The sequence below is a fragment of the Schistocerca piceifrons genome, chromosome X, assembly GCF_021461385.2.
Source record: "Schistocerca piceifrons isolate TAMUIC-IGC-003096 chromosome X, iqSchPice1.1, whole genome shotgun sequence".
Classification (NCBI taxonomy): Eukaryota; Metazoa; Arthropoda; class Insecta; order Orthoptera; family Acrididae; genus Schistocerca; species Schistocerca piceifrons.
Window position 1 is genome coordinate 806,513,883 of NC_060149.1, and position 27,280 is coordinate 806,541,162.

The window sequence follows — 27,280 nt, forward strand, 5'->3', positions numbered from 1 at the left end:
TTTTAATTATGAAAGGAATAAATCCAAACACGTTTATCGCTGGTCATGAGAAATGATATAAAGTCGGGCGCAAAAACACGGCTCATTGACAGACGCAAACAGTTGCAGAGATTTTCATCACTTATGCTTGATCGAAACCTTGATTTATTCATTTTCATCACCAAGAAAAATCTTTCACAAACAAGCCCTTAAGTGTTCCACATAAACAGGGAAGTGGAGCCGCCGCCGTTCATTTAGGACACATGTCTAAAAACAGATGTCGCTGTCGCTCGCTGTCGCACACGTGCGCACATGTGCAGCACTTCCGCACGTCTGCACACTGTGCAGCGTTTGGCCGGCTCTGTTCTAGACATTGTCTAAATCTTTAGAAAAAATTACTTCACTCTAGATCTAATTGTAAATAACAGTTTAGTACTATGTGGCACCAGCAGAGACCTCACCTACGCTTAGCATATGTTTAAGCAGTCAGTTTTACGTATTTTTCACAATTTTCCGCATTTTTACCGGTTTTTCACCATTTTACATATTTTGTCCAATAAAGCAAGACCGTCATGATGCTCTGATGCAATCACAATAGAGAATTAGATATCACTAATACTGAGGCACACGTCCCCAACTCCATTTTTTATAACAGGTACACTCTAGAGCTGGGCGGTAAAGCTATACGCCGAGTCTGTTTGTTAATGACAAATTATGTCACTAGAGGCCTACTTTTTTAACATACTGAGGTACTAGCAGAAGCCACACCCAATATGTAAGTACTTTCAGTTTAAGTTATTTTCCGCGGTTTTGGCGTTGTATCCAATTTAACCAGTACAGGTCGGGATTGCTTTTGCAACTAATTTGGTTTTTTGCTCATAAGACTGTAGACAACAACTTACAGATGTGTAAAAAAATAATATTAGAATGTTTTTACTCTGACAGCCTCTGCTGTTTGCTTTGCGTTCGACAGGCTATAAGCTGGTGGCTTTATCAAGCCGCCCCCTGTATATTACTGGCAACGCGTGTTGTAGCCTTGGTTACTGTTGCAACTGTCACATTGCGACCGATGTGAAGCGGGTCAGCAGACGAAAGCCATTGGAAAAGAGTTTTGAACTGTTACTCCTACCCACACATTGATCGTTGATTTCCCTCCATTTATCAGTTTGCATACGATTCTTCCTGCTGCTACATAGAACGAATGAGATGGCTCTTCATCTGGGATGTGCGAGATGTGTGTTACTAGTCAGTGTTGTCAGGGATCTCTGCAGGTTCAGAGCGACGATTTTGGCCCTCGTGTTACGTAGGTCTGTTGTGCTGGCAGTTACGAGCAGCATCTCGTCGTAAATACGATGGTGACTGAACTGTTATTAGGGAAGGGCAACTAGATTTTTCCATCTGTCATTCTGCATATTTTGTTCGCACTCTTAAATCACATCGGTAATCGATCTTTGGAGAATTGGTTTATCGGTATACAGTGCTCGATCTCTAAGGGCCCATTTTACAGTATTGTGACCTCTGTGAGTCTGTGACTTTGTATAAAATTAATTTTGTACTCCACTGCGACCACTTCTCAGTGTCGACTGCGTGTGGCAATGTCATATATGATTATTTCCGCATCTATTTATGAGTCTGATAGTGATGCCAAGTTGCAATATTGCGAGAGTTACATGTCTGCTAGATCTAGCCCACCGTGAACTTGGTCCTAGGCTTGTATTTCGTCGCTATTTCTTTTTTTCCTGATATACCAGGTGTGGATCGTTCGTAGTGAGGGAATATGACTGTTGCACCAGTCCTGCTCAATCTAAGGGACACTCACTATTTAGGCACATATACGTTTTCGTGGCAAATACAGCAGTGTGTAGCTGTCCAGCGTGTGTCTTTGGAATTATATGGATAGTCGAAATAACGCACTATACTCAGATTTTCCCATGGTTAATTTAAGAGGGCCACAGTTATGTCGCATATACGTGCAGGGTTTATTTTGGTACGAGTCTTCATTTCACTTGGGAGGCCGCCTAGCTAAAAATGGAGTCATACGCGCTAGTTTTAAAAGCATAACAGTTGTGACGGGGGAGGAGGGGGTGTAAGTTTCAGCCGGCCGGTGTGGCCGAGCGGTTCTAGGCGCTACAGTCTGGAGCCACGCGACCGCTACGGTCGCAGGTTCGTATCCTGCCTCTGGCATGGATGTGTGTGATGTCCTTAGGTTAGGTAGGTTTAAGTAGTTCTAAGTTCTAGGGGACAGATGACCTCAGATGTTAAGTCCCGTAGTGCTCAGAGCCATTTGTAAGTTTCAGAGTTGTAAGGAGGGATGTGCTTGGTGCTTAAACTATTAGCAACATTTATCGGGGAAGGAGTTAATGCCGATCTGATTCTCCTCTTGAGCTCCTTGACTGTAAGAGTTACTATCCGTTGCATTCCGTGCCAGAATAAGCTCCTGTTTAACATTCACAATAATTCGCTGCATGTCCTGAAAGTACCCCACAAGTATTTTAGAGGTATGTATGCACCATATCGGCGGTACTCTTCTGCTGTTCTGCCCACAGGCTCGCCTATGAACCATCCTACATTTTATAAACCATTCAGATCCGAGAGTGATGATGAGACAAATGTTTTAAGGGTTGATACTGTGCCAATACTACGTGTACAGTCAATCTCTACCACATTAAGTTCATGTCGTATTTCCTGGAATGCCAAGATTACGTGTAAACTTTGGTCCCACTGCATGACTACCATCTTTTTTCCTGAATGATCCATCCAAATACATGATACTCTTGCACGGAGGATTTAAAGCAATTTCATCGTTCTTGTTAAATGTCGTTGAAGTGTAAAGTTTATGTGAGAAGTATTCCTGGCATATGATTCGCTCATCATATTCCACTGGGTGAATTATATTGAAAGACGATGTCTTAGCGAGGTTTCAAGCCTACTGATTTAAGAAACTCGTACTTTGCACATGTTATCACCTTGCGGTTCTACTACTAAGTGGTGTGCTGTGCACTGGTGCGCTGGTTTTATACCTTACGGCCATCCGTCTTAGATGTAGCCGTAAAATGACCGCGAAAGTCAACAAGTTGGTTATTCTGGTCCACAATACGCAGCTCCAGGTAGTCCAATGTCTGAACTGTCACTGGAAGGTATATAGCGTTGGTAGGAGACTCAAGAATCTTATACCCTGTTCCAACGGATGGGTTCAAATGGTTCAAATGGCTCTGAGCACTATGGGACTTAACGTCTGAGGTCATCAGTCCCCTAGAACTTAGAACTACTTAAACCTAACTAACCTAAGGACATCACAAACATACATGCCCGAGGCAGGATTCGAACCTGCGACCGTAGCAATCGCGCGGCTCCAGACTGTAGCGCCTAGAACCGCTTGGCCACTCCGGCCGGCCAAACGGATGGGAAAATCCGTAAATTGAATGAATCAATCTGTCTTTGAGATATGAGTTCGTTGCAATATTACACTCAACACAGATTGTCCTGACAGGGAGAATATCCACTGTCTGACCAGATTTGTAAAATTTACTGGGATCTGTCTTCAAAACTTGTACCTTTGTGAAGCTCAGTAATGGGCCTACTGAACCTTTCTGCTTAAAGTCGCTCGATGCATTCATCGTCCTTATTTCAGATTTAAGTGTACTGATGTTTGCAGGGAGTTCAATCCCTTTTCCAGACTGTACTAAAACTTCATTTAAATCGTCAATATCGTATGCACCAGGTTCAGTTTCCACAATTTCGTCTTTACCATTAATTTCCAGTTGCAGCTGATTACTAGCCTCAGTGGTATTTGGGATCGTGTCGTATGTCTCCAGTCCAATCAGTGCAATACTCCAATCTTCAATGCGTTAATCAATTGGTGCGAAGTAATCCGTACATAATGCAGATGATCGTTCTTCTAAAGTCACAGTGTACGACATTGCATCTAAACATCGGCTGGTGTATGAACGCTTAATACCTTTCCTTATATATCATTCCAAAACGTCAGGAGGAACATGATGCGTAGATAACTAAACGTGAATGTATTAAAGTCTTGGTAGCGTCGAAAATTGTGGAACACATATCTTCTGCCTGTGAAGTATCGTTGTAATTCTAGGAGTGGCAGTTCACCGAATGAGTGGAAATATGTTATTTGTATTTTTTTAACATATGCTATCCAGTGAGTTCCACGTCCATCTGCTGCATCCAGATTCACAATTCCGCACTCTTCAAATTTCCAGATAGTCTTCTGTAATGCATTCCGCCTGAATACACCTCGAAATCCCGGAATATTAAATTTCTACTGAAGAAACTTAAGCAGGCCGTTGTTTGTACGCGCCCTGTCTGGTATGACTGCTAAGGGGCTTTTTCTCGTTTGACAAGGGACCTAGTCATTCCTTGTATGTTTTCAAGTATAGCACTTTTCCCATGGCTGGTGTCTCCGTCTTATGGTTATATCTTCGTGACTCCTGCAGTTGCTCCTGAAAGTTTTGTGCATTCTTGACTGTCCTGGCAATTGCAGCAGCACTCCCTGCCAATGAACGCACCGCCGAGAAGCTGGCTAGAGCAGGAATGAGGGAGGGAATAATTCCACCTGACGTCTTGAATTTTGGTAGAAGCCTCTGTGGTTTAATTGATTTTTTTTCTCGCTCCTTTCTGCTTCAGGGCGCTTTTAGCTGCATACGTAGCTGGTTGTCATCTTCTTCCTTAGCGCCCTATGTGCAGCGCTCATAACTTGGCTGAACTTCTTCACACACAGGCCCAACTTTAAAGTTACAAAGTTTTTTTCAACTGCAAATGCTGCAATGCGTTGACCTATACCAGTATCCCCTCTCACACGTATTGCCTTAGCTTTATCAGCTAAAATTCGATCGGCAGTGTGACGATTTTTATTTGCTGCGTATGCAATGTCATGTTCCACAGTTGCTTCGTCGAGCAGATTTATCCTCTTATCACCGTGTGCCAATCGGTTTTAAGTTTTGTTCGAGGTCCACAGTAGCTGTATCCATGAAAGTGTAATTTGTCTGGTAGTTTGTCGAGAATACAGCCTCCTTCTCTCCTGTCACACATGTCATGCTACTGAGGTGGTTGTCGTCTGCTCCCCGTCATGTAGCAAATCGTCAGCGTCGATCCAGCTGCTTTGTGATGCGGGAAAACCAAACCATTTAACTAACGCTCTATTCCCTCCACGCTGTATGACCCTCTCTACGAGATGCTCATCTGGTTCGGGGCTCTTCTGTAACTCTTCCGTGTAAAAGTATCCTGCAGTTTAAGTACAAATGTTGTTCTTTAAGAGGAAGGTTCTAGGATTCTTCCTCTGCACTTGGGAATCTGTGAATATCTTGGTTGACAAGTTTTGCATGTGTGACTCCTCGAATGCTGTCTTGTGTTTTGAAATACGCACTAAATCACCTACATTAAATTGCTGTTTGCGTGGATCTAGCATTTTAACATGATTGTATAATGTATCTACAAGTCTATTATCACAAACAACGATTGGTCTCACTATTGTGCGCCGTTTGTTTCGAATATACTGTGCAGTTATTTGCGGGAGGATACCGGTCCATTTGTGTGAGCTATAAAGATTGAATCGTATCCACATTAGGGCTTTCACTCTTTTGTTCAGAAATTCCATGATACTAGCCTTCAGGAGAATGAATGTCGAGTAGTGATGTGTTTCATACTTCTCTATCACAGTCTTGAAATATTTATCGTAAAACTCGCAGCCGTGATCTGTTTGTATGTTGTCTGGGCTTCGATTCGCCCCCGCCTGCAGAAATTGCTCAAACACATACGCGACATCCTCCTCTGTTTTCGCTTTCACGGGTAATGCCAACGCAAATTTAGAACAAGTATCGATCACCATTAAAATATATTTGAAGCCATTATTCACACGTCAGTATTTCCTCATGTCGGCAAGATTCGCCTGCTACAGGTCATCCAAACCTTTCATCATAACATGTCGTCGAGGGTATGTGTTTCATCCTGGTTTGTGCAGTTCTCAAACTACAGTCTCTATAGTTATTCGATGATACTTCTCTTACTCTAAGCTCAGAAATGATTGAAAGCAATTATTGAAACAACTTCAGTCTAATGAGCTGCATTACCAGCGGCAGTTGATGCCATGAGCAGTCGTAGCTGATCTATCAACTCATTGAGGTCGTTGCAACATTTATAATGCGGGAGTCAGTTGCTCTCTCTTTTATGCCGAATGTCAATACCATCGCCGCTGCTGTTTGTTTCACAACCCAATATAGGTTTTATAATGGATTTGTATTTAACATTGTTTCAGCTTTTTTCATTCTTATGCAGATCAGTCAAATGCAATAGTTCGCGATACATTTTCAAGTCTTTAGGCGAATAATTTGCAGTTTTTTGTTTTTTTTTTTGTTTTTTGGTCTTAGGAGAATAAGTTTCAGTAGACCAGGTGTTCTTTGAAACTGTCTATCGCCGATCTGTATTGTTTTTTTCATTTAAACTTATAGGCTACATGCCCAACATATACGATTTTTCACCATTGACACTGAATGTTTTGTCTCTGCAAACGTCATTGTGATGGTTAATGAAATCGGCAACAGCGTCATAATCGTCATTGTGGAATTTCGCTGAGATTTCATAGAGAGATTCAGTAACCGCTTCAGAAGCCCTAAACCAGCAACCATAACTTCTCTCTAACGGTCTACCATGCCTCGATGCCTTTATGCCTAGTCGACATCTAGTTGTATACTAATCACACTTCTGAGCAGCGTGAGGTTTTGAATATACGCTCATCTTGCTCTTATGCTGCTCCTTCTTCTCCGTAACAGCTATTTTCCCTTCAGTTAAGTCGCCTACTTTCTTTTCAATTGCATTAACCTGTTCATACAATGTCCCCTTCTCAATAACAGCTATTTCCCTGTAAGTTAAGTCATTTACTTTCTTTTCGATTCCGTTAACCTGACCATTTAGTGTGTTGTTCAGTCTCAGAAGGGTACGAAAATATGTCTCTAGTTCCTTGCGTACGCCTCCCACTTTACGTTCGAGAATTTGAATTTTCGCATCCATAAAAGCATGCATGTAAAAGCACCCATCCTATCAGACTGAGGTCCCGACATGCGTGCAAATGTATCCATGGCGATGTGTATACTCATGTACTCATCTCTTTCGATGCCTATGTAGATATATAGGCCTACAGGAACTTCTGGAAGTTCCATCTATACCTGCCATCATTCAGTTTCCTTGTTTTATCAATAATGAGAAACACATACTGTGAGTGATTCCAGTAATTACAAAATCATTGAACGACATATCATTTCCTACATGAGCCTGGTAAATGTGTTTTAAATTCAGACTGTCCTGTTTGAATGTTATAATTAGGTTTGCATCATCCCTCAGCAACTGTTTTGGGATTCTGGAATATCTCTGACTCAGATAAAATACATCAAGAACCATACGGCAACCGAAACAGAAATATCGCCTAATTTGATCTTGGTTTTGCACAGCAGCATCACCAAATATAAACATTGTCTTTGGCTTTACTTTATCCAGTGGACGGATCTCACTGCTCTGTCTGACTGTCGTGTATGTCACGCCGTCTACACCCAGCAATATGTCCTGCAATAGTTGGTATTTGAGCAGAAACAGTGTTTATGAAAATACACATCCATGCTCAAAGAGTACTCCAACTGGATGTGTCAGCAGCGACATGAGAATATTGTGATGCCACCGCCAGACACCACACTTGCTAGGTGGTAGCCTTTAAGTCGGCCGCAGTCCGTTAGTATACGTCGGACCCGCGTGTCGCCACTATCAGTGATTGCAGACCAAGCGCCGCCACACGGCAGGTCTAGAGAGACTTCCTAGCACTCGCCCAGTTGTACAGCCGACTTTGCTAGCGATGGTTCACTGACAAAATACGCTCTCATTTGCCGAGACGATAGTTAGCATAGCCTTCAGCTGCGTCATTTGCTACGACCTAGCAAGGCGCCATTACCAGTTACTATTGATGCTGTAAAACGTGTACCGTCAAGAGCGATGTTCACCAATTATGGATTAAAGTTAAGTACTCCAGCAGCTACGTACGTTTTTTGCTAGTCTCATTTCCTTGACCAGTTCCAGACCTCACGCCAGCCTGCGTGAGCTAAAACGCGTGCATTTCGGCTTCTTCTCATAGTGGGTTGGCTCTCTTGCCAATCCAGAACATTTGGCGACGAGGCCAATTCGCGTTCGTAACGATATTGCCCTGATTTACTTGTGTCATGGCTTCGCCACCATCTCTAGATGTACTGTCAGAATTTTATCGCTTACAGAATCAGCAGACGCAGGCCTTACTGGATGCCCTTGGACAGCTCGTCCAGGGTCAACGTGCAATGCAAAACGATGCGGCCCAGTTGTACAGCAGACATTACTAGCGATGGTTCACTGACTAAATACGCTCTCATTTGCAGAGACGATAGTTTAGCATAGCCTTCAGCTACGTTATTTGCTACGACCTAGCAAGGCGCCATGTTCAGTTACTATTGATATTGTGAATCATGTACTGTCAAGAGCGACGTTCACTACTAATGGATTAAAGTCAAGTATTCCACCAGCTACGTCCGTATTTCTAAATTCTAATCTCCTTGTCCTGTTCCACACCTCACGCCAGCCTGCGTGAGCTAAAACGCGTGCCTTTCGGCCTCCTCTAGTAACACGGTGTTGGCTCTCCTGCCAACCACAACAAATATTCCTCTTGCCGCAGTTGACTGGACCTACAGTTATTGCATGTATGTTGTTGAGAATGAGTACGACATTCTACTTCCAGGCTTCTTGCGCGCCGTCACAGCTCCAGTCGGTTATGACAGAGTCTTCATGCTTCACCCACCCTTCCATGATACCTACTACGTTAGGTACTGGCGTGAAATTGGTTTTTATAGAAAATAATGAACACTAGACCTTGCCATGATACCAACTACAACAGGTACTGGCGTGCGATGAACTTTTATAGAGAATTTAATTAAATAACAAAATTTTCTGCTGGTGCATGTTTGAAGTGAAAATACTGGTAGCAATAGCTTTAGTACTTGCAGTACAATCAGGGGTAATAAATAAAAACTCACACATGTTTATATACATTTTTATTCAGTAATCATGCACTAGATGCACTACATCAACAGGTTCTTTCTTTGTCTTGACACTAGTGCAGAATAAAAAAATAAAGTCTTCTTGTAAGCACAGAATTCAGCATGTATTTCTCTCAAATTTATTGGCAGTTCATTATTTTCCGTTGGCACCGTATTGAAGCTCTGCTCGAAGTCTTCTACATGCACACTGTTTGTACAGAGATTCTCTGCAATATCCCTATACACAACTTTATCACAAGGCAGTTATCTGTTCAATCTTTCCAACACACTGGATAGCACTATCTGCAGACTGAACAAGTTTGTAACGCTGTAGATGAATAGATGTCACCCAATTTCACACGGAGTGCAGAGTCATCGTACACTGTTTTAATGGATAGGGTTAGAGCAGCATAGTAAATGTCCGGAGGAGGAGGACGGCTTGGATAATACTTGGCGGTCAGCTGATGCTTGATATAGACTTTTGCACGATACGATTCATCCCATTCCACCTCTGTATGATGAAGTCCCATACTCCATGACAGAGCGTAAGGGAACGATGTGGGAAACCCACACCGCCAAACTAGGCAAGGTCCTAGTGGAGGTGGTTTGCCATTGCCTTCCTCCTACCATTATGGGGATGAATGGTGATGATGAAGACAATACAACAACACCCAATCGTCTTGAGACAGGTGAAAATCCCTGACCCTGTCGGGAATCGACCCCGGGACTCAGTGCTCGGGAAGCGAGAACGCTACCACGAGACCACGAGCTGCGGACCCCACCTCGGTAAAGCACACTTTAACACTTGTATCTTCATTCTCTATAACTATCACAACACGCCCTTCTCTATCTGTGGATGCTTCTATATCAACATGTAAATGCTTCAAACCACTACCGGTTTAATTATACACTAAAGTAGCAGTGCACAGGGCTTAATTAGTATCTTCTTGGCGACTACATCCATGTCCATGCGGCATCACTGGAATATTCTGTGATGTTGTCTATGATGGGATCCAGTACCGATCTGTGTTACACTGATTAGGACCCTCCGTAAACTTCTGCAAATCAGAACTAGCTGAGTGTCTTCAACGGACAATAACAGCTCATTGTCCTATTCCAACAAGCTGACCAGGTGTGCAACAGGTTCCCAGGGTGCAACCACTGCTGCAGGTCCCAACGGACTGGAACATTGTCACTGCTGCAGACCCTGACAGGCTGATGGACATCGCATCCACTGATAAGCAAAGAAGAAAAACCGTTACAAGCGATAATAGCAGCACAAATACTTCATCTTCCTACCACGACAGGAAACACAGGCATTAAGCTAGGAGTACTTACTCTTCTGCAGCTTCTTCCTATTCTCCTGCTGCTGCGGCTACATCTACATCTACATCTACATTTGTACTCCGCAAGCTACCCAACGGTGTGTGGCGGAGGGCACTTTACGTGCCACTGTCATTACCTCCCTTTCCTGTTCCAGTCGCGTATGGTTCGCGCGAAGAACGACTGCCGGAAAGCCTCCGTGCGCGCTCGAATCTCTCTGATTTTACATTTGTGATATCCACGGGAGGTATAAGTAGGGGGAAGCAATATATACGATACCTCATCCAGAAACGCACCCTCTCGAAACCTGGACAGCAAGCTACACCGCGATGCAAAGCGCCTCTCCTGCAGAGTCTGCCACTTAAGTTTGCTAAACATCTCCGTAACGTTATCACGCTTACCAAATAACCCTGTGACGAAACGCGCCGCTCTTCTTTAGATCTTCTCTATCTCCTCAGTTAACCCGACCTGGTACGGATCCCACACTGATGAGCAATACTCAAATATAGTTCGAACGAGTGTTTTATAAGCCACCTCCTTTGTTAATGGACTACATTTTCTAAGGACTCTCCCAATGAATCTCAATCTGGCACCCGCCTTACCAACAATTAATTTAATATGATCATTCCACTTCAAATCGTTCCGTACGCATACTCCCAGATATTTTACAGAAGTAACTGCTACCAGTGTTTGTTCCGCTATCATATAATCATACAGTAAAGGATCCTTCTGAGTATTCGCAAAACATTTCATTTGTCTATGTTAAGGGTCAGTTGCCACTCCCTGTGGTGTCACCAGACACCACACTTGCTAGGTGGTAGCCTTTAAATCGGCCGCGACCCCTTAGTATACGTCGGACCCGCGTGTCGCCACTATCAGTGATTGCAGACCGAGCGCCGCCACACGGCAGGTCTAGAGAGACTTCCTAGCACTCGCCCAGTTGTACAACCGACTTTGCTAGCGATGGTTCACTGACAATATACGCTCTCATTTGCCGAGACGATAGTTAGCATAGCCTTCAGCTACGTCACTTGCTACGACCTAGCAAGGCGCCATTACCAGTTACTATTGATGCTGTAAAACATGTACCGTCAAGAGCGATGTTCACCAATTATGGATTAAAGTTAAGTACTCCAGCAGCTACGTACGCTTTTTGCTAGTCTCATTTCCTTCTGTTCCAGACCTTGCGCCAGCCTGCGTGACCTAAAACGCGTGCATTTCGGCTTCCTCTCATAGTGGGTTGCCTCTCTTCCCAATCCACAACACTCCCTGCGCCAAGTGCCTATCCACTGCAGACCTTCCTGCATTTCGCTGCAATTTTCTAATGCTGCAACTTCTCTGTATACTACATCATCATCCGCGAAAAGCCGCATGGAACTTCCGACACTATTTACTAGGTCATTTATATATATTGTGAAAAGCAATGGTAGCATAACACTCGCCTGTGGCACGCCAGAGGTTACTTTAATGTCTGTAGACGTCTCTCCATTGAGAACAACATACTGTGTTTTGTTTGCTAACAACTCTTAAATCCAGCCACACAGCTCGTCTGATATTCCGTAGGCTCTTACTTCGTTTATCAGGTGACAGAGCGGAACTGTATCGAACGCCTTCCGGAAGTCAAAGAAAATGGCATCTACTTGGGAGCCTGTATCTAATCTTTTCTGGGCCTCATGAACAATTAAAGCGATTTGGGTCTCACACGATCGCTCTTTCCGGAATCCATGTTGATTCCTACAGAGTAGATTCTAGGTTTCCAGAAATGACATGATACACGAGCAAAAAACATGTTATAAAATTCTACAACAGATCGATGTCAGAGATATAGGCCTATAGTTTTGCGCATCTGCTCGACGACCCTTCTTGAAAACTGAGACTACCTGTGCTCTTTTCTTATCATTTTGAACCTTCCGATCCTCTAGAGACTTACGGTACATGTCTGTTAGAAGGGGGACAAGTTCTTTCACGTACTCTGTGTAGAATCGAATTGGTATCCCGTCAGGTCCAGTGGACTTTCCTCTGTTGAGTGATTTCAGTTGCTTTTCTATTCCTTGGACACTTATTTCATTGTCAGCCATTTTTTCGTTCGTGCGAGGATTTAGAGAAGGAACTGCAGTGCGGTCTTCCCCTGTGAAACAGCTCTGGAAAAAGGTGTTTAGTACTTCAGCTTTACACGTGTCATCCTCTGTTTCAATACCATCATCATCCCACAGTGTCTGAATATGCTGTTTCGATCCACTTACTGATTTAACGTAAGACCAGAACTTCCCAGGATTTTCTGTCAAGTCAGTACATAGAATTTTACTTTCGAATTCACTGAACGCGTCACGCATAGCCCTCCTTACGCTAACTTTGACATCGTTCAGCTTCTGTTTGTCTTAGAGGTTCTGGCTGCGTTTTAACTTGCAGTGAAGCTCTCTTTGCTTTCACGGTAGTTTCCTAACGTTGTTGTTGAACCACGGTGGGATTTTCCCGTCCCTCACAGTTGTACTCGGCACGTACATTTTACGATTGCCTTGAACTTTTTCCATAAACACTCAACATTGTCAGCGTCGGAACAGAAATTTTCGTTTTGAACTGTTAGGTAGTCTGAAATCTGCCTCCTATTACTCTTGCTAAACAGATAAACCTTCGCCGGCCGCGGTGGTCTCGCGGTTCTAGGCGCGCGGTCCGGAACCGTGCGACTGCTACGGTCGCAGGTTCGAATCCTGCCTCGGGCATGGATGTGTGTGATGTCCTTAGGTTAGTTAGGTTTACGTAGTTCTAAGTTCTAGGGGACTGATGACCACAGCAGTTGAGTCCCATAGTGCTCAGAGCCATTTGAACCATTTTTTAAATAAACCTTCCTCCCTTTTTTTATATTCCTATTTACTTCCATATTCAGGGATGCTGCAACGGCCTTATGATCACTGATTCCCTGTTCTGCGCTTACAGAGTCGAAAAGTTCGGGTCTGTTTGTTATCAGTAGGTCCAAGATGTTATGTCGGTTCTCTGTTTAATTGCTCGAGGTAATTTTTCAGACAGTGCACTCAGTATAATGTCACTCGAAGCTCTGTCCCTACCACCCGTCCTAAGTATCTGAGTGTCCCAGTCTATACCTGGTAAATTGAAATCTCTACCTAAGACTATAACATGCTGAGGAAATTTATGTGAAATGTATTCCTGATTTTCTCTCAGTTGTTCTCCCACTAATGCTTCTGAGTCGGGAGATCGGTAAAAGGAGCCAATTATTAACCTAGCTCGGTTGTTGAGTATAACCTCCACCCATAATAATTCACAGGAACTATCCACTTCTATTTCACTACAGGATAAACTACTACTAACAGCGACAAACACGCCACCACCGGTTGCATGCAATCTATCCTTTCTAAACACCGTCTGTGCCTTTGTACAAATTTCGGCAGAATTTATCTCTGGCTTCAGCCAGCTTTCCGCACCTATAACGATTTCAGCTTCGGTGCTTTCTATCAGCGCTTGAAGTTCCGGTACTTTACCAACACAGCTTCGACAGTTTACAATTACAATACCGATTGCTGCTTGGTCCCCGGATGTCCTTACTTTGCCCCGCACCCTTTGAGGCTGTTGCCCTTTCTGTACTTGTCCGAGGCCATCTAACCCAAAAAAAACCGCCCAGTCCACGCCACACAACCCCTGCTACCCGTGTAGCCGCCTGCTGTGTGTAGTGGACTCCTGACCTATCCAGCGCAACCCGAAACCCCACCACTCTATCGCGCAAGTCGAGGAATCTGCAGCCCACACGGTCGCAGAACCGTCTCAGCCTCTGATTCAGACCCTCCACTCGGCTCTGTACCAAAGATCCGCAGTCAGTCCTGTCGACGATGCTGCAGATGGTGAGCTCTGCTCTCATCCTGCTAGCGAGACTGGCCGTCTCCACCAAATCAAATAGCTGCCGGAAGCCAGAGAGGATTTCCTCCGATCCATAGCGACACACATCATTGGTGCCGACATGAGCGACCACCTGCAGATGTGTGCACCCTGTACACTTCATGGCATCCGGAAGGACCCTTTCCGCATCTGGAATGACTCCCCCCGGTGTGCACACCGAGTGCACATTGGTTTTCTTCCCTTCCCTTGCAGCCTAATCCCTAAGGGCCCCCATTACGCTTCTGGACGATCTTGGTTGGAGCTTCATGCTGACTGACTGACTGCAACTAAGCCTGCAGAGCTGCTGGGCCCGCCTTATATACCCGATATGATCGGATGCTGCATTCCTATTGGCTACTGCCAATTTCAAGGGCCTCTGGTGATATAATTGTGTAGGGGGATGCACTTGGGCTTTCCATTCAGAAGGACTGTGGTTCGTGTCCCAGAAACGGAACCCCATTTTGAATTTCCCACCAATTCCTGGGAGGTCAGCACAACCTTGAGGGTCATTTCTGAAATTCTCTCCAAATTCGAAATTCACGCCAAAATTCGAAATTCACGCCAAAATTCGAAATTCCCAGGAACAGGGTATGTGGGGGAGGAGGAGGGAGGGGGATGGAATGGCGCCACACTTGCCATCTGCGGAAAAGACGGCAATGGGGGGTGGGGGTAATTATTTGATCAATTTAATTAATTCGCATGTCAAATTGATGTCACTTTGATATCAAAATTGGGATGGTGCTGCCCTTGCCCTACTACTAGTGTCGGCGCACTCGTTGCTACGGTGATGTTTACTTATTCTTTCCCTGTGAAATATATAGCGTGAAATGGTGTCTGAAGTGCAACGTGCAGCTTTAAAGTTTTGTTTCAGCTTTGGTGACAGCCGCCCTCAGATCCTTGAATTCGACAAGTGGTCCTTCGCTAAGTTCAAGATACCAGAAGATGAGGTAATCCGCCTACAATACGACTTTCTCAGAAACACGTCGCATGTTGAGGAAAGGTAACTTCTTATGAAATTGTAGTACTTGGCATTTGAACATTTCCCATCTGTACGAGCTAGCGTTGAAACAGGCTAGTTTAGAAGTATGGGAACAATGTCTCACCAAGGAATCACGCTATTGGGACCACATACACTGATTGATGTAATACCTTAAACCCTAAGTAAAGCGCACCATTACGCAATACGCCAAGTAAAAAAGTGAAATGGAATAAATCAAGCATCGAATAACACTTTATGTGTCTCAAGCGAAACACGACGAACTGCAACAAAATTCTGTCAAAATTAAACAGACTAAAGCGAAAATTCTTCCCTTAAACCAAAAATTCTTGCATGGCAGACACATGCGAGTACGAAACAATTATGATGGTTATTCAGAACGCACCCCTATATTCCATATAACACGAGAAGAAAAACGAGCGAAACAGAAGTTAATTAAACGTCTAACTGACGAACAAGGTCTCTATTACGATATACAGGCACCCATAAAGCAACATGCAGTACCGACAACATAACCTGACCAGAAGAATATCATTTTATCTTCTGTGCACAGTGACGTCAAGGCAGTCCAGAATGAGGGCCTATTAGAACGTTTTACCTCTCCAGAAATTCGCTTAACAAACAATGCAGCATTTAAAAAGATCCCTGGAATCGACAGGTTTTCCCTTGAATTCTGTGCTCTTATTTGGTATGTTATTGGTGACGCAATCACAAATATGTTCAACAAAAGACTTACAGATGTTTGCTTCCCCGACAGTTTTACTACGGGACTGGTAGTCGTGGTACCAAAAGTGAAAGACGCTTAAAAAAAAAGTGATTATGGACCGATAACTTTATGAAACCCCAATATTAAATTTCTATAGTCTTTTAAACGACAGACTGAAACCGGTCCTAAGTAAACTTTGCAGTTAATATCAAGCCAGCGAGGTAACTGGACGTAGTGTATCAAATCTGCTTTCTGAAAGCAGAGACTTTGTTCACAACACGTCAATATATCAGACCAAATTATCCCTTGTTTTCTTTGATTTTGACGAAGCTTACGGCAGGATTAATCACTTGTTTTTACTGTTATGACGAAGAAGGGTTTTAGAGAATACTTCACGAAATTTATTCAAAAAATTTTAACGGTGACTTTTCAAGACTCAGATTCAACGGACAGCTTATGGGATCAATTCCCATTCAAAGCTCCATATAACAGACCACGGATCATTCAGTAAATGATGATAATACGATGAGGAAATATTAGTCTGTTCCAATATAATTAATGAAGTTAATCTGTGAAGTGGTACTTTTCCACCAAAGTGCAGTTCGATTTTAGAAAAGAGACTAATATTTACCTGTTATTCCGAAAGTTCATCTCACCACATAGCATGGAATACGCAGCACATTATAAAATCTACTGATAAGCTTCTCTTTCTTCTCTTAAAGAATTCAGGCCTAAATATTCAATGGAATCATGTATGCGGACACCATGAACTACTTTAGTTCTAATTTTTATTTCTTGCTGGGAATACGTTTCACAGTAGCTGGCCTTACAATAGGTTTGTGCAATTGATAAGCATAAACAAACAACCGTGTACGTCAGCAAGAGAAATATTCGTTTATAACAGACATCAACTCGAAAACATTGTTCTTCTTCAACGAAGCTAGCAAGCAGCAAGGAACACTGCATGGAATCCTAAATTACTTCACATGCATATTATCTCTGTTAGCAGGTACCTGACTAGCAAATGCAGAATGTACGAAACATTAAGACCTCTAAACTGCGACACTAGATATTCCCCCAATGAAAGTAAACTTCTTTACTTTATATAACTTTAGCGAAATTTAGTGCTACTTGCTTAACAATGATTTCATCGTTACCACTTTTTTGGTTCACCTACTTATGAGGTTGGAATCATTTTTCTTTTCTCTTTCCGTAATAAATTATCTTCGCTTCCCCATTCGGGTAAGTTTTGCGGAAAGCGGGCAACGCCGTGAACAGGAATTCACTCTCCTAAGACATTTCATTCACAGATGGTAATTATAAAATTACTTTTTGTGCGATTAGATTTTAGTAAATAGCGTCCCAATTCATAGAAAAATCGTTTGAACTTAACATTTAGTTTTCATTGATGCTCATGTTGCTGTAAATGCTCGAAATACTTACATAATTCCTATTCTTCGTGTTCTGTTATCTGCATTACCCATTTTATTGGTTGCGTGGAGAGTGATATTCACAGCTATTGTTAATGTTTTGCTCATATAGATTTACATTACAGATATTTGGGCAATACACTAGCAGTTCTGAAATTTGGTATTAATTTCCATGTCAGCTGTGTTATCTTGAAATAATCTTGATCAATGGACGTCTGATTCGAAGGCTGAAGTATATGGGTGATTGTCGCCTCTTAGGCTCGGCAAAAGGGAAGGTACTGCTATGACTCATCTTGGCGTCTCTCATCGGATATTCGCGAACATGTAACAATGAAATAAACAATGATTACCAAAGGTGAAAAGCTTTGAAGCTTCCTGAGGGACAAAACAAGTGAATATTTAATCATTTATCAAGTGCAGAGGTGTTCTTTTTGTCCTCAAACCATCTTAATTCTAAATCATGAGCTGAAATTATGGAATTTCAAGAAAGGTGACCCAATCGGGAGAATAGGAGTCCAAGGGCATAAAGACGTGATATTCTCGAGCCACAAGCACTCCTTAGCGTCTTTGTATCAGTTAAAAGGGTTTCACTAACTCCGCATTGGTAGCTATTTACGCGTATTGGTACAGCCACAATATCTCCTACTAGCGAGCTAGTGTGCCGCTGCCCTGACACCACGCACCTTCCATTTGACTACGTGCTATTCTTGCACAGAGTACACGGTCTTGTACTGAAATACACATTAGCATTTTCATCAGAAGCCTGTTCTTCGGTATTAGCCCACATCAGGAATGTTAAGAAAGGCAGGACAATATTTTTGCTTAGCAAGAGTGAAAGGATATAAACTGCCGAGTATCAGAGTAGTCAGCATCAAATATTCAGTACTAAGGACGAGGATGTGGAGCATAACTGGGAAAAATTGAAAAGCAGCGTCAAATAGGCCTTACACAAGTATGTACCGGGCAAGGTCTTAAGGGATGGGAGAGACACAACGTGGTTTAATAGCTGTGCTAGAAAATGGTTCAAATGGCTCTGAGCACTATGGGACTTAACATCTATGGTCATCAGTCCCCTAGAACTTAGAACTACTTAAACCTAACTAACCTAAGGACATCACACACATCCTTGCCCGAGGCAGGATTCGAACCTGCGACCGTAGCAGTCGCACGGTTCCGGACTGAGCGCCTAGAACCGCTAGACCACCGCGGCCGGCGCTGTGCTAGAAAACTGCTACACAAACAAAGAGAGCTTCATCACAGATTTAAGAAAAGGCAAAATCCAGCTGACAAACGAAAGTTGAACGACGCGAAAACGAGCGTAAGGAGAGCAATGAGAGAAGCGTTCAGTGACTTTGAAAGTAAAATTATATCAACCGATCTGACTAGAAACCCTAAGAGGTTTTGATCTTATGTAAAATCAGTAAGTGATCGGAAATCATCTATACATACTGAATTCGGTCTTGGCTCTGAGCACTATGGGACTTAACATCTGAGGTCATCAGTCCCCTAGACTTAGAACTAATTAAACCTAACTAAACTAAGGACATCACACACATCCATGCCCGAGGCAGAATTCGAACCAGCGACCGAAGAAGCAGCGCTGTTCCGGACTGAAGTGCCTAGAACCGCTCGGCCACAACGGCAGGCTCAATTCGGTTTTCCGAAATTGTTTCACCGCGAAAAATCGTAACACGGTTCTTCCTTTTAACCATCGTCCGAACGTCTAAATGGCAGATATTGAGATATCCGAAATAAAAAAGCAACTGCAATCGCTTGGTAGTGGAGCACTGATCAGAAACGTGAACGTCAACAAAGAAATTTCATAACCTGCGAATGATATTTTGAAATCAAAAAAGCAAACTGTGCGAGCAAATCTTGCGCAAGGAGCGAAAAAACCACTCAAAAAGCCGTGAAGGAAATGAAATACATGGCTGAGGGCAGCGTAAGTTCAAGTCCAGCTTTTGATGATATTAAACGAAAAGAGATTGTGCAGCACTGAACACAAGACGCTGACAATAATGTCTCGTATACGTCGTTCTTAAACAAAACTGTCATTCAGTCTACAAGAACCAACGGAACGGAATGTATCATTCATTCGTAATAATTACAATATAACTGATGGAGATGATTTGTCAATAGAGGCGAAAACTGCCTGATAAGTTACCTCTTCAATTTTCAGACAGCTTCAGAAATATATATATATATATATATATATATATATATATAAAAGAGAGAGAGAGAGAGAGAGAGAGAGAGAGAGAGAGAGAGAGAGAGAGATAAATAATAGGAATTGTTCGTAGTTTATGCCAGTTGCCATCTAGTGAGAGTTCCTGCCCAAAGAACGCTGATGTCAGCATAATCCACTAATAAGATAAGGGCATACGGTATCAGGTTATCCACTTGAGTACCCCCACTCCCTCTCCTCCGATCGACCATCAGAAATTGATCTAGTTTACACAGGGGAATCACCGAGTCAAATGTGCTAGTTATATTCAAGGTAATGACGTAACTCTATAGTCATCACACGTCATAAAATGACATGCCATAAAAATGGCAGGAACCCCTCTCAACCAATGGAAACACAACAAAACCCAGTGCACCAATAGGAATCGAGCTCTCTCATCCCCTCCGTTTATGATAGTATGATTCCAGCAGCCCGGACTCCACCTCCATTTGAGGTCTGAACTTCATAGTGAGAGGGCGATGATGTGCCAACAGCATCAGCAAAACCCAGCCAGTGCTCCCATACTGTAATAAAAATTCATTAATACGATTTGCTTGAATTGTTGTCTAGCGATCCGAAAAAGCAGGTTTCCTAGGCACCCTATATCAGGCGAGTGGGCAGGACCCAACAAATAGGTCACCCAGTCGTGAGAGAACCGGCTAATGGTTAACATCTCGAGGCACATAGTACACGTAGGTGAGGTCAACAGCCCACATGGGGCGGAAATGATGTTGTTTAACGTTAGCTGCAGTTTAAACAACAAAAGCTGTAAACGCGTCAGTGTGTCAATGTCGGTATGATATCCGACCGAGACTTCCATCCGGTGGCTGCGTTTCAAAATCCACAATATTTGTGACGTGAAGCTGATATAAGAGAAAAAAGTGGGGTAGTAACTACCTAATATAATTATTACTATTGTTACTAACAAATACATATTCGAGAGTCTACCTATGTTTTGTTACTATTCCAGCAGCGCAACGCGTACCTGAACCAGCTGTTGCGGAACTATTGGATGAGGACACATACATACTACTGACCGCATTGACGTAGCAGCAGCAGCCTTCAGATGGACTTCCAAATGCCTCCGGCTGAGCTTTACTGTGCTGCTTCCATCTTTCAACAATACTGTACCATGGCCGTCAGTACCGCAGCAGAACAGAACCGCAGGCAACTGTACTACTGTTCGCAAGCGCATATAACGTCACTGCGTGTGGACTAAACGAATAAATGTGGTTCTGGATCCTGATAATGCTTCTACTGTGGAACTGAAATGCGTTGATTCTGAAGTTCAATATTCGTGGTGCGAGTGAGAATATATGAGCAATTTGATGAGTTATATAAACAATAAGATGACTGACGTGTATGATCCATCTCGTGCACCGATAGACATTCAAATGCCATGACGTCAAGCCACTGGAGTTGATAGGCACGGCAAGGCCACATTAGAATTAACTTTGTGAGTCTCGAATATACACTACTGCCCATTAAAATTGCTACACCACGAAGATGACGTGCTACACACGCGAAATTTAACCGACAGCAAGACGATGCTGTGATATGCAAATGATTAGCCTTTCAGAGCATTCACACAAGGTTGGCGCCGGTGGCGACACCTACAACGTGCTGACATGAGAAAAGTTTCCAACCGATTTCTCATACACAAACAACAGTTGACCGGCGTTGCCTGGTGAAACGTTGCTGTGATGCCTCGTGTAAGGAGCAGAAATGCGTACCATCACGTTTCCGACTTTGATAAAGGTCGGATTGTAGCCTATCGCGATTACGGTTTATCGTATCACGACATTGCTGCTCGCGTTGGTCGAGATCCAATGACTGTTAGCACAATATGAAATCGGTGGTATCAGGAGGGTAATACTGAACGCCGTGCTGGATCCCAACGGCTTCGTATCACTAGCAGTCGAGATGACAGGCATCTTATTCGCATGGCTGTTACGGACCGTGCAGCCACGTCTCGATCCCTGAGTCAACAGATGGGGACGTTTGCAAGACAACAACCATCTGCACGAATAGTTCGACGACGTTTGCAGCAGGATGGACTATCAGCTCGGAGACCATGGCTGCGGTTATCATTGACGCTGCATCACAGACAGGAGCACCTGCGATGGTGTGCTCAGCGACGAATCTGGGTGCACGAATGGCAAAACGTCGTTTTTTCGGATGAATTCAGGTTCTGTTTACAGCATCATGATGGTCGTATCCGTGTTTGGCGACATCGCGGTGAACGCACATTGGAAGCGTGCATTCGTCATCGCCATACTGGCGTATCACCCGGCGTGATGGTATGGGTGCCATTGGTTACACGTCTCGGTCACCTCTTGTTCGCATTGAAGGCACTTTGAACAGTGGACGTTACATTTCAGATGTGTTACGACCCGTGGCTCTACCCTTCATTCGATCCCTGCGAAACCCTACATTTCAGCAGGATAATGCACGACCGCATGTTGCAGGTCCTGTACGGGCCTTTCTGGATACAGAAAATGTTCTACTGCTGCCCTGTCCATCACGTTCTCCAGATCTCTCACCAACTGAAAACGTCTGGTCAATGGTGGCCGAGCAACTGGCTCGTCACAACACGCCAGTCACTACTCTTGAACTACTCTTGATGAACTGTGGTATCGTGTTGAAGCTGTGTGGGCATCTGTACCTGTACACGCCATCCAAGCTCTGTTTGACTCAATGCCCAGGCGTATCAAGGCCACTGTTACGGCCAGAGGTGGTTGTTCTGGGTACTGATTTCTCAGGATCTATTCACCCAAATTGCGTGAAAATGTAATCACCTGTCAGTTCTAGTATAATATACTTGTCCAATAAATACCCGTTTATCATCTGCATTTCTTCTTGGTGTAGCAATTTTAATGGCCAGTAGTGTATACTTAAAATATTCGAATGCTGAGAAATTAGATGATATGTATAGTGCAATAACGATCCACACAGAAAGACTGTGTCAATGGCTACCGTATATAAGAACTGGTTACTATGAGTCTGTAGACTGAGCAAAAGTAGTGTTACAATGTATGAAGCAGAGTAGTGTATAATTTCCTGTATATCCCCTATAGAATCTATAAAGACTGTTGAGGGAGAGTTCACAGACAAAACTCCTATGTTGGTAATGCCGCCAACTGGCTTGAACGTCATTCAGGCCGAGTTTAAGGCCTACAGGCGACTGTTATTTTCCAAGTTTCATGTTGCCTTACGTAATGTCTCTAAAGTGAATAAAGTCGTTGTGTGTCTAAAGGGTTGTTGTTTTTCAAACCACCCCAGGCTTACCCGACAACCTACTGAAAGAATACATAGCTTCCTCAAACCAGATGGCCGCCTCCAGGCCGCCGCCACTGCCGCCTTCATTGGGGTGTAAGTACCGCCTCCCTGGAGGTGTAAGTATCGCACCTTACACTATGAGCACTGAATCATCTGTATGGATACTCTGCAAACCACACTTAAGTGTCTGGTAGAGAGTTCATCGAACCACCGTCACAATAATTCTCTATTATTCCTACACCAAACAGCGCGCGGTAAAAATAACACCTATATCTTCATACTTCAAGAAGAATATAATAATTCGAATCCCAAAGAAAGCAGGTGCTGACAGATGTGAAAATTACCAAACTATCAGTTTAATAAGCCACGGCTGCAAGATACTAACGCAAATTCTTTACAGACGAATGGAAAAACTTGTAGAAGCCGACCTCAGGCAAGATCAGTTTGGATTCCGTAGAAATGTTGGAACACGTGAGGCAATACTGACCCTACGACTTATCATGGAGAATAGATTAAGGAAAGGCAAGCCTACCTTTCCAGTATTAGTAGACTTAGAGAAAGCTTTTGACAATGTTGATTGGAATACTCTCTTTCATATTCTTAAGGTGGCAGGGGTAAAATACAGGGAGTGAAAGGCTATTTACAATTTGTACCGAAACCAGATGGCAGTTATAAGAGTCGAGGGGCATGAAAGGGAAGCAGTGTTCGGGAATGGAGTGAGACAGGTTTGTACCCTATCCCCCGATGTTATTCAATCTGTATATTGAGCAACCAGTAAAAGAAACAAAAGAAAAATTCGGAGTAGGAATTAAAATCCATGGAGAAGAAATAAAAACATTGAGGTTCGCCGATGACATTTTAATTCTGTCAGAGACAGCAAAGAACATGGAAGAGCAGCTGAACGGAATGGACAGTGTCTTCAAAGGAGGATATAAGATGAACATCAACAAAAGCAAAACGAGGATAATTGAATGTAGTCGAATTAAATCGGGTGATGCTGCGGGAATTAGATTAGGAAATGAGACACTTAAAGTAGTAAATGAGTTTTGCTATTTGGGGAGCAAAATAACTCACGATGGTTGAAGTAGAGAGGATATAAAATGTAGACTGGCAATGGCAAGGAAAGCGTTTCTGAAGAAGAGAAATTTGTGAACATCGAGTATAGATTTAGGTGGCAGTAAGTCGTTTCTGAAAGTATTTGTATGGAGTGTAGCCATGGCAGTGAAACGTGGACGATACATAGTTTAGACAAGAAGAGAATAGAAGCTTTCGAAATGTGGTGCTACAGAAGAATGCTGAAGATTAGATGGGTAGATCACATAACGCATGAGGAGGTATTGAACAGAATTGGGGAGAAGAGAAATTTGTGGTACAACTTGACTAGAAGAAGGGATCGGTTGGTAGGACATATTCTGAGGCACCAAGGGATCACCAATTTAGTACTGGAGGACAGCGTGGAGGGTAAAAATCGTAGAGGGAGTCAAAGAGATGAATACACTAAACAGATTCAGAAGGATGTAGGTTGCAGTAAGTACTGGGAGATGAAGAAATCTGCACAGGATAGAGTAGCATGGAGAGCTGCATCAAACCAGTCTCTGGATTGAAGACCACAACAACAACAACAACATATCTTTCCGTGCGAGCTCTGATTTCCCTTATTTTATTATGATGTAGGTCGACATCAACAAACTATTTTCTCATTCGGAGGAGAAAGTTGGTGATTGAAATTTCGTGAGAAGATTCCGCCGCAACGAAAAATGCCTTTGTTTTAATGATGTCGACCCCAAATCCTCTGTCATGTCCGTTATACTCCTTCCCATATTTCTCGATAATACAACACGTGCTGCTCTTCATTGAACTTTCTCGATGTACTCCGTTAATCCTATCTGGTAAGGATCCCACACTGCTCAGCAGTACTCCAAAAGAGAACGAACAATGTAGTGTAGGCAGTCCTTTTAATATATCTGCTTCATCATCTAACTGTTATACCAATAAATCACAGTCTTTGGTTCGCCTTGCTCACGACATTTTCTATTTGTTCTTTCCAATTGATGTTGTTCGTAATTGTAATTCCTAGGTATTTAGTTGAATTTATGGCCTTTAGATTTGACTGATTTATCGTGTAACCGAAGTTTAACGGATTCCTTTTAGCACTCTTGTGGATGATCTCGCACTTTTCATTATTTATGGTCAATTGCCAATTTTCGGACCATACAGATATCTTTTCCAAATCTTTTTACCACTTGGTTTGATCTTCTGATGACTTCACTAGACGATAAACGACAGCGTCATCTGAAAACAACCTAAGAAGGCTGCTCAGATTGTCTGCTAAATCGTTTATATCGATAAGGAACAGTGGAGGGCCTATGGCACTACCTTGGGGAACGCCAGAACTCACTGCTGTTTTACTTGAAGACTTTCCGTCAGTTACTACGAACTGTGACCTCTCTGACAGGAAATCACGAATCCAGTCACATAACTGAGACGATATTCCATAAGCACGCAATTTGATTACAAGCCGATTGTGAGGTACGGCGTCAATAGCCTTCTGGAAATCTTGAAAACGCAATTAATTTGAAATCCCTTGTCAGATACGAAGCGCTCTGTGAGACAGCCGCAGACAGGCGGTTATCGTTTCTCCAATCAACACCCCACGCAGCGAGAGGCTTATATGATGTCTGTAATGGTCGGAGCGAGCGAGGAGCAACGAGTTGTGGCCTAGTAAAAATGGTTCAAATGGCTCTGAGCACTATGGGACTTAACGTCGGAGGTCATCAGTCCCCTAGAACTTAGAACTACTTAAACCTAACTAACCTAAGGAAATCACACACACCCATGCCGAAGGCAGGATTCGAAACTGCGACCGTAGCGTTCGCGCGGTTCCAGACTGAAATGCCTAGAACCTCTCAGCCACATCGGCCGCCGGCCGCGGTGGTCTCGGGTTAAGGCGCTCAGTCCGGAACCGCGCTACTGCTACGGTCGCAGGTTCGAATCCTGCCTCGGGCATGGATGTGTGTGATGTCCTTAGGTTAGTTAGGTTTAAGTAGTTCTAAGTTCTAGGGGACTGATGACCACAGATGTTAAGTCCCATAGTGCTCAGAGCCATTTGAACCATTTTTGAACCACACCGGCCGGCGTGGCTTAGTTATCGTCTACAAAATAAATACACACATTGAGCAGGAAGAAATCATTTATTGTTTTCCATTTTACAGCCAACACAGTACACCTTAATTGGCAGGGGCTGGTTGATCAAGCAATCACATCTTAACGTCTAGAGCAAGGTTCATACAGAGAAGGAAGATCACCATTTTTAAACACTTGAAGCAGTAAGTCAAATTTGTGTGAAATGTCACATATCCGAGGTATAATCTGTGAAGGAAGCAGGTAATATTCCAATGCATTTAAACTGGTACGTCTTCCAGTAAGACGCCTATAGATGTCGATAGGCCCTTTACAAATATTTCGGGATTTCAGGCAGTCGAACATGGGATAGGTAGTCGCAGGTCGCTCATCGTCAGCTTGGAAACTGCAATCCTTTAGCTGAATCGTCGCAACATATTCAGGAATATCTACGTTAAGCTGTCGTCTTCTTGATTACAGCAAAGTTATCTACTCACAAAATAGAGGTGTATGGTTGGAACATAAGCGGTTCTGACCTGTAGTATACACTTCCTGCCCTCCTTTACGTTAACGACGAACACAGTCGATACACAAATAATCATCACCTTGTTCATTTTGCCCATGACTGGCCATAGAGACCACAGTATCCATCACTTATAATTTTTTTTAAGTTGCAGAAAAGCATATAAATAGCAATCCATGAATAGTGTCCCGGCGAAAAGTCAAACGCCGGCACGACGTGCAAGAACAATAGGGCAGAGAGGGCTGTGAGACGACATCAGACAATAGAACATTGACCGACACATCTCCAGGACGACAAAGCAACAGTAGCGCCATCTACACGGAGATGACATAAACCGTGCGCCGCCTGGCCGCAGCCCAGTTCGCAAGTTGAAGTCTAGCTGATCTACGAGCTCTACAGCAGTGACTTATAAACTGTATTGTTTCTCTTTTATTAGTAATTGTATACACTGATGAGATTGCTTATGTTTCATGTCGCCCTTTGCGTGCGATATCTCATTGTACATTTCTCAAAGTTAAGTGTTGTCATTTATCTTACTGTAATAAAAATTCATTGATACGATTTCCTTTAATTGTTGTCTAGTGACCCAAGAAAGCAGGATCTCTCGAGGCACATAGTACCCGTAGGTGAGGTCAACAGTCTCATGATGCGGAAATGATGTTGTTTAACGTTAGCTGCAGTTTAAACAACAAAAGCTGTAAATGCGTTCAAAAAATGGTTCAAATGGCTCTGAGCACTATGGGACTTAACATATG